We start from the raw sequence: 11,135 nt of genomic DNA on the forward strand, positions 1-11,135 counted from the left end.
GCCGCCGCCGTCGCAAGGTTCTTCCTCGCCGTTCCGCCTCTCTTGGTCATCTTCTTCTTCGGCCTCGTCGATGGCGTCCCCCAGCGGATCATGGAGAGGCTCCTACATGCGCGAGGACGACATCGAGCGCCTGGTGCGCCTCCGGCGGATCCCGCGGTCGGTGATCACGCGGGCGCCCGGCGGGGAGTTGGAGCCTAAGCCGGAGCCCGGCGAGCGCGTCGTTTTCGGCGCGCACCTCGACCGCGGGCTGGGCTTGCCGGCTTCGACATTCTTCCGGCGGTTCCTCGACCACTTCGGTCTTCAGCTGCATCACCTGCCGGCCAACGCGTGCGTCCTCTTGAGCTGCTACGTAGCGTTCATGGAGGCCTACGCCGGCCTGTGGCCCGACATCGACTTCTGGAGCCGGCTCTTCTACTTGAAGGCCCAGACCACCGAGGGCCGCCTGCGGGCCTGTGGCGCCGCCTCGATCTACACCCGGCCCGGTACGCCTTTCCCCAAAATCCCCACCGTCGATTCGGTGAAGAACTAGCAGATGTCATTCTTCTACGTGCGCAACGACGGGGCGCTCGTCGACCGGATCAACTTGCCGGAGTTCAACCCGGCTCCTCCCGTCGGCCGGATTAACTGGAGCCACAACGCCCGCTCGACGGACCAGACCGCCGAGGTGAACCTGCTCTGGGACTTCCTGGGGACAGCCACCACTGGCGGGCTGACTGCCGAAGATCTCCTCTGCACCATCGCCGAGCGCCGGGTGCTGCCGCTCCAGATGCGCTCCCACAAAATCGGGCACATGTCCGGCCGGTTCGATCCGAACCGGACGTCCAAGGCGCCGCTCAACAAAGCCCAGGTGGCCAGCCGGGTGAACCACATCACCAAGGCGAACCTAACGGAGAGCTGGAGCTACGGGCTGGTGCCTTGCGACAGGGAGCATCCGCCGGCACGGGTAAGTCTCATGTCTTTGCCATTTTCCGGCTTGCGGCTGCGAGGCCGACTTCCTTTTTCTTCTGCCGACTTCCGGCTTGTCATATGTTCATGTTTTTTCTGTCTTTCTAGCTTTTTGAGCGCCAGAACGTCGAGGACGGCGACCTGGCGACGAAGAGGTGGACGCCGGATCACGTCGATCCGGCTGACCAAGCCGGCGAGCATGCCGGCGATGACGACCTGCCGCAGGCGCCTGATCTAGGCGGCCAGGGGGAGCACAATCCGCCCCCTCACCGGAGCAAGCAGGAGGAGGAGGAGGAGCCGGCGATGTCCGGCACGGGGCCCATCCCCGCCGTGCCTCTGCGTGCGAGGCCGCCAAGCACCACGGCGACTTCGGCGCCCAAGGGCACGAAGCGAGCCGGCTCCACCGCCGCCTTGGAGGCGAAGGCGAAGAAGAAGCGCCGGCAGCAGCCGAAGATGGTCCCGGAGCAGGCTGGGTGAGTTCTTTCTCTCCTTTTCTTGTTTGATTCCTTTTCTTTCCTTACTTTTATGCTTATTATCTTTCTTTTTATCCGGCTAGGGCCCCTATCAAGTTTGCCCAGGGCGGCGGCTCCCGGCAAGCTCCGCGCGTTACGTCGCCGCTTCCCCGCCAGAGGAGGGAGCAGACGCCGCAGCCTTCCTCGCGCGCACCTACACCGCCGCCGCCCGCCACGTGGGCGTCTTCCTTCGCCGTGCCGCCGGCCTCGGCGCCTGATCGCGGCACGCGGGTTGAGCCGACCCGCCGGGCGACGCCGGGACGACATGTTCCCAGTGCCGGACTCGTCCTTCTGGGCCCAGCTGCTGGGGCTGGTCTGGGAATGCCGCCGTCGACCGGAGCCGGAGCCGGCAGCTCCGCACCGCCTGCGACCGGAACCGGAGCCGGGAGGGCTGCGCCGCCCACGATCGGAGCCGGAGCCAGGCCGAGCGTGGTGGTGCTGGACGAAAGTCCGGAGGAGGCACCTCAGGCGCCGGAGACGACTGGGCCGGCTGGGCCATCTGCTGCGCCCGGAGCGACGCCGCCACCGCAGCCGACGACGGAGGAGCCGGCCCGACAGGAGCCGGCGAGAGACGAGCCGGTGCGCACGGAGGGCGCCGACTCGCGCGCGCTGGTGAGGACGGGAACCCCAACGGCGTCACCGCAAGGCCTGCACGTGGCCAAGGGCGCACTTCTTCTTCAGGTGCCGTCCGCCTCCGACTCCAGCCTCGGCTCGGCTGCCACCATGGAGCAGGCGTGGCTCCGCGCCGACTCCTACGAGGTGACCAGCCGGGAGGGGAACCCCGGCCAAGCATCGGTGGAGATGTTCTTCTCCAGCCTGCAGCCAATCTCAAGGCCAGGGCAACCGAGGCCGCGGCTAACGTCGCCAAGGTGGAGGAAGCCAGCAAGGTAAGCTTCGATTGTTTTTGATCTGATTATTATCCTGGTAGCCCTCCGAGGCATGGGCCGGCTGCTTGGAGCCGGCACGGGTTTCGCCTGATCGACTAACTTTTTCCTTTTTCCTTAGGCTGTGGCGGATCGGCGCACCGCTCCGTACAACCGCGCCGTGACCCACTACCACAAGGCCAAGCTGGACCGGGCCGACTTGGCCCGCGAGCTGGAAGCCGCCAAGGGTAAGCTCTATGCTTCTTTCGACTTGATGTCTTGTTTTCTTTCTAATCTTGGTTGGCTGACATTTCTTTCTGGCCGTCTTGTAGTTGAAGCCGCCAAGGTCCCGCAGCTGGAGTCGGATCTCCGAGCCGCTCGCGATCAGTGCGCCGTGAGCGAGGAGGCGGGCCGATCCGCCGCCCGCAAGCTTAAACTGGCTGATCAGGAGCTGACGCGGCTGCGCCTTGCTGGAGCAGTAACCACCTTAAGGAGCTTGCTGCCCTTAAGAAGGACGGGGAGGAGAAGCCGGCGGAGCTGAGCAGGGCGGCTGGACGAGGTGGAGAGGCAACGGCTTGCGCTTCGGGAGGAAGTCACCACCAAGTCCACGGAGCCGACGGCCACCGCCAAGCGCTGGACGGAGGGGATTGGCGCGCTTGATCGCGGCTTGTCGGGTGAGTGCCTCTATGTTTCCTTCCCTTTGCCGGCTTTCGGCTGTCGGCTGCCGGCTTAGGTTGGTAGCCGGCAGCTGAAACTTATCTTTTTCGCTATCTCCATCTTCGGGCTGGGGGCAGTCGGTTCGTGCCGGCTGCCGCCAGGCTTTTGCTTTAGGACTTCGAAAATTTGCATTTTTCAGCTTATTTCGGCTTTTGGTGGTTTCTGACATGCTTCTTCCCGCAGCGGCCTTCCCGGAGACGCAGGATGCGGCCTTGGCAGCCGTTGGCGTTGAGCGCGAGTCCCGGAGGCAGGCGACTGGCGAGGGCAGCTCGGAGTACTTCAGCATGGAGGATCATCTGGCGTCCATGGCTGCCCGCATCGAGCCCATCACTAAGCTCGGCTGGGAACTTCGGAAGGCAGCCGAAGAGCTGGTGCCCATGCTGTGGCCTGAAGAGGCGGCGCCGCAAGACATCTCTGGCCTCATCGCTGCGATGGAGCGGGCGCCGGACCGTTTCCTCGACTGGAAGGAGTCGGCCACGCGCGCCGGTGCCGACATGGCGCTGTCCTTCGTCCTCTCTTGGTACAACGAGGTGGACCTGGGGCAGCTTGAGTTCCGGCGAGCCAGCGTGGAGGACAAGCTCCCAGCCGATCTCAAGGCCGCCCGCCTTGCTCGAGCCAGCGCCATCGCCGAGTTCGTCGACAAGACCCTCTTCGTCGCGGACCCGAACCCTCCTCTGTCCGATGGAGAGTACATGGACGATGAGGAGGCGGAGGACGTGCCTGAGGACGACCCGGCAGCCGGCTCCACTGATGCTCCTCCAGCTGGCGCTTAGTTTACCTGTCTTTTGATTGTTGCTTTTGCCAAGACAATTTATTAAATCCCCGGGATGCCGGGTGCAGATGTAAGACAATATAATTATCCTTTTATTAAGGCACACTTTAATGTGTTTGTTAATCATTTGTGTGCCGGCTTGCTTTCTTTCGACTTGTTTGCTTTTTCCTATCCGCCCCACTCTTTGGCTGTGCTCTTGCCGGTCGTACGTCCGACTTGCGATCCGTCGCCGGATCAAGAGCGGGCCGCTGAGGGAGGCCGACAGTACTTCAGTCGAACGAGCTGAATTCGGCAATCCGACACTTTATGAAAATTTGCAAGTCAATTCGCTTTTACTCTTTCCCTTAGTCGTTTTTCGCGTGCCGGCTCCCTAGGCCTTACCCCCGCCAGCCGGGACAGCCGGGTTGCGGTCCGTAGCTGGTTCGGAAGCCGGCTGTCGGAAACCGGATCACGTTACTGAGCCGACCGCGTGAGAGGGTTCAAGCCAATTGGCGAAACAAGGTAAAGTACGCGAAAACTTGTCGGAAACGGCGCTCTTGGCGCAAGCTTTTTCATAACTCACAAAAGGGATACAAGGGATACATACATTCCTGTTCTCATGTGTAAAATGGGCGGAGTAACCTGACATTCCAGGGACGTTTAGTCTCCTCGTCAGCCTTGTCCGGCTTGTTTTTCTTAGCCTCTTGGGCATCTATGAGATAGTAGGAATCATTGCCTACCGCCTTGCTCACGATGAAGGGACCCTCCCATGGGGATGCTAGTTTATGTTGTCCGGCTGTCCGTTGGATCAGCCGAGCACTAGGTCTCCTTCTCGGAATACTAAGGTCTTGACCTTCCGGCCGTGGTAGCGACGGAGGCTTTGCTGATATACGGTTGACCTGGACTCGGCCATCAGCCGGACCTCTTCAACCAGGTCGACTCCATCTTCGCGAGCTTCTTTGGCTTCAGCTTCTGTGTAGAGCTTGATTCTTGGCGCGTCGTGCTCGATATCAGTCGGCAGGACGGCTTCGGCCCCGTATACGAGGAAGAAGGGTGTGAACCCGACCGAGCGGTTTGGCGTTGTGCGCAGGCTCCACACAGCACGCTGGGCAGCTCTTCAATCCAGCAGCCGGCTGAGCGCTCAAGCGGCTCCACCAGCCGGGGCCGGATGCCGGCTAGGATCAAGCCGTTAGCCTTCTCCACTTGGCCGTTGGTTTCCGGGTGTGCCACGGATGATAGGTCCATCCGGATTCCCATTTCTCCGCAGTAGCGTTTGAAGATGCCTTCGGCGAAGTTGCTGCCATTGTCGGTGATGATGCTATGCGGGTAGCCATATCTCACGATTATTTCCTTGAGGAATGTGACGGCTGTGGAGCCGTCCAGCTTCTTGATTGGCTTGGCTTCGATCCACTTAGTGAACTTGTCAATCATCACCAAGAGATGAGTCATGCCGCCTCGGGCTGTTTTGAATGGGCCCACCATATCCAAGCCCCATACGGCGAATGGCCAGGGTAATGGGGATGGTCTTCAAGGCGGAAGCCGGCGTGTTCCTTTGCTTGGCGAAGCGTTGGCAGCCGTTACACTTCTTCACCAGTTCTTCGCGTCTCCGAGCGCAGTCGGCCGTAAAACCGTGCCGGAAGGCTTTGGCCACTATGGCTCGGGAGGAGGCGTGGTGGCCGCACTCGCCCTGATGGATTTCCCGTAGGAGTTCAATCCCTTCAGCCGGCTCGACGCACCGCTGGAACACTCCACTTACGCTGCGTTTGTACAGCTCGTGGTTGATGATTGTATAGGCCTTGGCCCTTCTCTCAATCTGCCTGGCCTGGACTCTCGTCATCGGGCAGCACACCGTCGGTGAGGTAGGAGAGGAATTCTTGCGCCCATGAAGGTACGCATCTTATCTCGAATACGCCGACCAACAGGGTCTCCCGCGTGGGAGCTTCCGGCTTTGACTGCATGGTCGCCGGGTTCGGCTTGCTAGCCGGCGGGTTCGGCTTGCTAGCCCCCGAGTGTGGCGATGAAGCCCCCGGGTTGGACTGAGAAGTCCCCGGGTTCGGCATGGTAGCCGGCGGGTTTGGCTTGTTAGCCCCCGACTTGGGCGATGAAGCCCCCGGGTTAGCCGGTACGAATATTGAATCCGAATCCGGTGACGGTATGATGGACGGCTTCTTGATAACCGCCAAGGCGATACCCGGCGGAATGGCTTGCCGGGTTGAGCCAATCTTGGACAAGGCGTCGGCCGCCTCGTTGTTTGCTCGTGGCACATGGTGGAATTCGCAGCCGTCGAAGAAGCCGGATAGCTGCTGGACATGGAAGCGGTATGAGGCCATGTTGGCGTCCTTCGCGTCCCAGTCGCCAGATGCTTGCTGTATAACCAGGTCGGAGTCGCCGAAGCAAAGTATGCGACGCACGCCAATCTCCTTGGCCAGCTTCAGCCCATGTATGAGCGCTTCATACTCCGCCACATTGTTGGATGCGGCGAAGTGGATCTGCAGGACGTAGTCCAGCCCGGTCTCCCTTGGGAGAGGTGATGACGATGCCGGCTCCTAAGCCGTTGCGCATCTTCGAGCCGTCGAAGTGCATCTTCCAATGTGTGGAATCCGGCACGAGCGGCAGTGTACCGCATCTCAGCCCAGTTGACGAAGAAGTCCGCGAGGATCTGCGACTTGATGGCTGTGCGTGGCTCGTAGAGGATGGTGTGGGCGGCTAGCTCCAGGGCCCACTTGGCAACCCGGCCGTTGGCATCCTTGCTGCCGATGATTTCCGCCAGAGGCGCTGTGGCAACCACCCGGATGGGGTGTTCTTGGAAGTAATGCTTGAGCTTCTTGGCTGCCATGTAGACACCGTAGGTGACCTTCTGGTAGTGGGGGTAGTTTTGCTTCGACTGGGAGAGCACTTCGCTGAGGTAGTAGACTGGGCGCTGGACCAGCTGTTCTCTGTTTTCGGCTTCTTTGCGCTCCACCACTAGGACAACGCTAACCACTCGGTTGGTGGCTGCGATGTACAACAGCATCGGCTCCATTGAACCCGGCGTTGCAAGGATTGGCGCGGTTGAGAGCACGCGCTTTAAATCACGGAAGGCTTCATCCGCCTGCGGTGACCGGACGAACTTGTCCGCCTTCCTCATCAACCGATATAGGGGCAAGGCCTTCTCCCCAGCTCGGCCGACGAAGCGGCTCAAGGAAGCCGACAGCCAGCCGAATTTCCGGACGTCCTTGAGGCACTCGCGGCAGCTCCATCTTCTCAATGGCACTGATCTTCTCCGGGTTGGCTTCGATTCTCGCCGAGAGACGAGGTAGCCCAGAGTTGGCCGGCTGGCACGCCGAAAGTGCACTTGGCCGGGTTGAGCTTCATCCGGAATCTTCGCAGATTGGTGAAGGTTTCTCTCAGTGTCATCAAGGAGGGTAGGCATCTCCTTGGTTTTTACAACGACATCATCCACGTATGCGTGAACATTTCTGCCGATTTGATCCTGCAAACACTTTTGCATGCACCTTTGGTAGGTGGCGCCTGCATTTTTCAAGCCGAACGGCATAGTCGTGTAGCAGTAAGCCCCGTACGGGGTAATGAACGAAGTCTTTATTTGATCATCCGGATTCAAAGGAATCTGGTGGTAGCCTGAATAGGCATCTAGAAAAGACAACAGTTCACAGCCGGCAGTCGAGTCTATGACTTGATCTATGCGCGGCAGGGGAAGGGGTCCTTCGGGCACGCCTTGTTCGAGCTGGTGTAGTCGATACACATGCGCCAGAGCCGTTCTTCTTCAAAACCAGGACCGGGTTCGCCAACCAGTCCGGGTGCAGTACTTCCATGATGAAGCCGGCAGCTAGGAGCCGGGCGATTTCTTCACCGATGGCCTTCCTTCGTTCTTCGGCGAAGCGCCTGAGAGGCTGCTTCACCGGCTTGGCGTCAGGCCGGACGTGGAGGTGGTGCTCAGCCAACTCCCTCGGCACACCCGGCATGTCTCTTGGAGTCCATGCGAAGATGTCCCGATTCTCACGGAGGAAGCTGGTGAGCTCGCTTTCCTATTTCTTGCTCAAGCCGGCACCGATGGTGACGTACTTGTCCGGCTGCGCCGGGTCCAGCAGGATCTTCTTGGTGTTGTCGGCCGGCTGGAAGTGAGTCGTCCCAGCCGGGTTGCCTGCAGCCGGCATGTCTGTCTGCGCGGCTTTGGCGAGGGCAACGGCGTCGTGGATGAGCTGCTTCTCGGTGGCGATGACCAGCGTCTGGGCCATCTTGGAGCTCTGCGTGGCGCAGTCCATGGAGCGGCTGGAAGAGATTTTCTCCCAAATCAGGTTGTCGGAAACAGATCGCTCCTTTAGCCCCTGGCGGTCGACCGCCAGCTAGGGCTGCCCCAAAACAACATGGATAAATAGTACACTACAACGGCCATTGCAGTAATTTTTGTTGTCGAATTTTTAAAGTAGCTTCCTGATATAGTATAAACAGTGCATGCTACCGTATTCTTACTGGTGGTTGTCTGGCTGTTATTTTCAGTACAAATCTTTAGCTTAAGCGTAACGCGTAATTACTCAGAAGTTATTTTTCCATGATGGATTTTTTACAGTGATTTTCTGATAGTTATTATGGATCAGAGGGAGTACTGCATTCTTCGGAAACAAACATACTCCACCATCTGCCATCTCTTTTTAGCCGGGAAAAATACTACAACCCTCTCTTCGGCTCTGCAAAAACAAAACTTGCTCCGCCGCTTGTTACATTTTAAAGCCAGCGCGCTCTATCCTCACTCTAGTCACCGTAGCTGCCTCACTCCGGGCAGTGCAGCTACAGTGTAGTGGTACTGCTATACTACCATCTCATTTTTCATCCCTCGTTATCACCGGTGATTTTTGTCCGTACTACCATATTTTTTTCATCCTCTGATGATCACCTACGCACATAGTTTTAAAAATCGGACCGGTGATCGAACCGGTGAGATCGTCGGTTCAGGTTTTCACCGGTTGGACCATTGGTTCACTCCCTGGTTTTTAAATAGGAAGTAATATATTTTTACTTACAAATGATGCATTAATTAAATAATTATTTGTTTAGAACAATTTAGACTTGCAATTTGGCAGAATAATCCACATAATGATATAAAAGAGTAGTCAGCTGCTGATCAACAACTTGTTAACTTTTGATGTGTCCAAGACTAACATCCTACAAGGGTCCAACTAAAAGCTACAACATCCTACGCTGCCTATATGCGCATACGAAGTTTACATGCAATGCAAGCCGGCAGAAAGCCCATGCATATGCTGTAGCCATTGAACTTTCAAGGATGCCTTATAGATCGTATAGAAAAGAAATATATCTCTAATTATAACATCAAGTGACACTAGCCCAGCTGGTTCGTGGCATCACTCCACTCTGTATTTGGAAGTGAGGTGCTGGGTTTGAATCCTATTGCGTGCTATTAAATTTTTACAACACTTAGCCAATTTTTTTCGATAAATGATGCTTTATTACTTATGAAAAGCAATTACATCCAGCCTCTGCATAATCAGGATGCACACAGCCGTTCAAGTTTCTGGAGCCAAAGTATATGTAAAAAATAGGCGAAATACATATCGAAACAATGAATTATATAACGCATAGGATGGAGGTGGAGCTTCAATCCGTAGACTATGCTGCCACCCATGTAGGGAAAAAGTATCCCTCGCTGTAGCCTCCAACCGTGTACAGACCTCCGTAAATAGGTCTCGGTTCTCCGCCCGCTGAAGAGGTAACCACGAACGAAGAATACCTGTACATCTGTAGATGACCTGCAACAAAGAACAATTTTTATCGTTAAAAATCTTGCCATTTCTACTCAGCCAAAGCGCCCAGATAAGTGATAGCGCCCCCACCCTAAGAAGCAACTTAAACCTTGAATCGATACCGTGAAGCCAATTGCCAATGACATTTGCCACACTAGTCGGGGATACAGGGTAGACGCTACTTGGATGACTGACCATATAGATCTCGCAAAACTGCACTGGAAGAAAAGGTGTTTGATGGTTTCATCATGATGACAGAAAACACACCGTGAACTTCCATGCCAATTCCGCTTAACAAGATTATCTTTAGTAAGAATAACTCCTCGACGAAGGTACCATCCAAATTTTTTAATTTTTAATGGTATCTTCATCTTCCAAATTTTCTTATTATTATCAACTTGTATATCAGAATGAAGGATCACATTGTATAAAGATTTGACTGAGAAAGTGCCATCGACATGAAGATTCCATCTAAATTCATCCGGTTCAGGGGATAAGTGAATATCTCTCAATCGTTGAATTAGAGCATTCCATGCTAGTAGCCTTTGTCCAAGCAAAACCCGTCTGAATGTGACATTCAGGGGTGAAGTAGCCATTACTGTGGCAATGGTATCACCTTTGCGACGAACAATACTATACAAACTAGGATACTGTTCACTTAGGGAAGCATTGTCTAACCAAACATCTTCCCAGAACCGTATCTGTGCTCCATTTTTAATGGAGAAAGTACCATGACGAAAGAAAATATTTTTTGTCGCCATGAGTCCAGCCCAAAAGTGAGAATCCCCAGGTTTCCAAACCACTTGGGATAGCGTCTTCGAGCCAATATACTTTCTCCGAAGAATAATTTGCCAAATCCCATCCTCGGTAAGAAGCTTAAAAAGCCATTTACCCAGCAGAGCTGAATTCTTGACCTCTAGGTCGTGAACTCCAAGTCCGCCTTGATATTTGGGACTACAAACTATACTCCATTTAACCAGTCGGTATTTCTTTTTCTCGCTATCTCCTTGCCAAAAGAATCTAGATCGATAATAATCGAGTTTATGCAGAATTCCTTTCGGCAGAAGAAAGAATGATAACATATACAGTACCATATTTGTAAGTACCGAATTACTGAGTACCAATCTTCCTCCCAGGGACAGCAACTTGCCTTTCCAACTACTAAGGCATTTTTGTAGTCTTTCTTCCATAATCTTCCATTCAGCCATTGTAAGTCTCCGATAATGAATTGGAATACCCAAATAGCGAATAGGAAATTGGCCTTGCCCACAACCAAACAACTCTGTATATAGAGTCATATCATTTTGGACATCACCGAAACAGAACAATTCACTTTTATGGAAGTTAATTTTCAAACCCGACAACTGCTCAAAAGCTGCCAAAATTAATTTGAGATTACGAGCCTTTTCGATATCACGATCCATAAATAGAGTTGTGTCATCGACGTATTGAAGGATAGATAAACCCCCATCAACCAGATGTGGGATCACACCTTCAATTTGACCATCAGACTTGGCCCGCTCTATGAGTATAGCACTCAGCCAATTGAACCAGTCGAACCAGATTCCCGGTTTAGTGCGTGAACCCG

Source organism: Lolium rigidum, chromosome 2, assembly GCF_022539505.1.
Source record: "Lolium rigidum isolate FL_2022 chromosome 2, APGP_CSIRO_Lrig_0.1, whole genome shotgun sequence".
Classification (NCBI taxonomy): Eukaryota; Viridiplantae; Streptophyta; class Magnoliopsida; order Poales; family Poaceae; genus Lolium; species Lolium rigidum.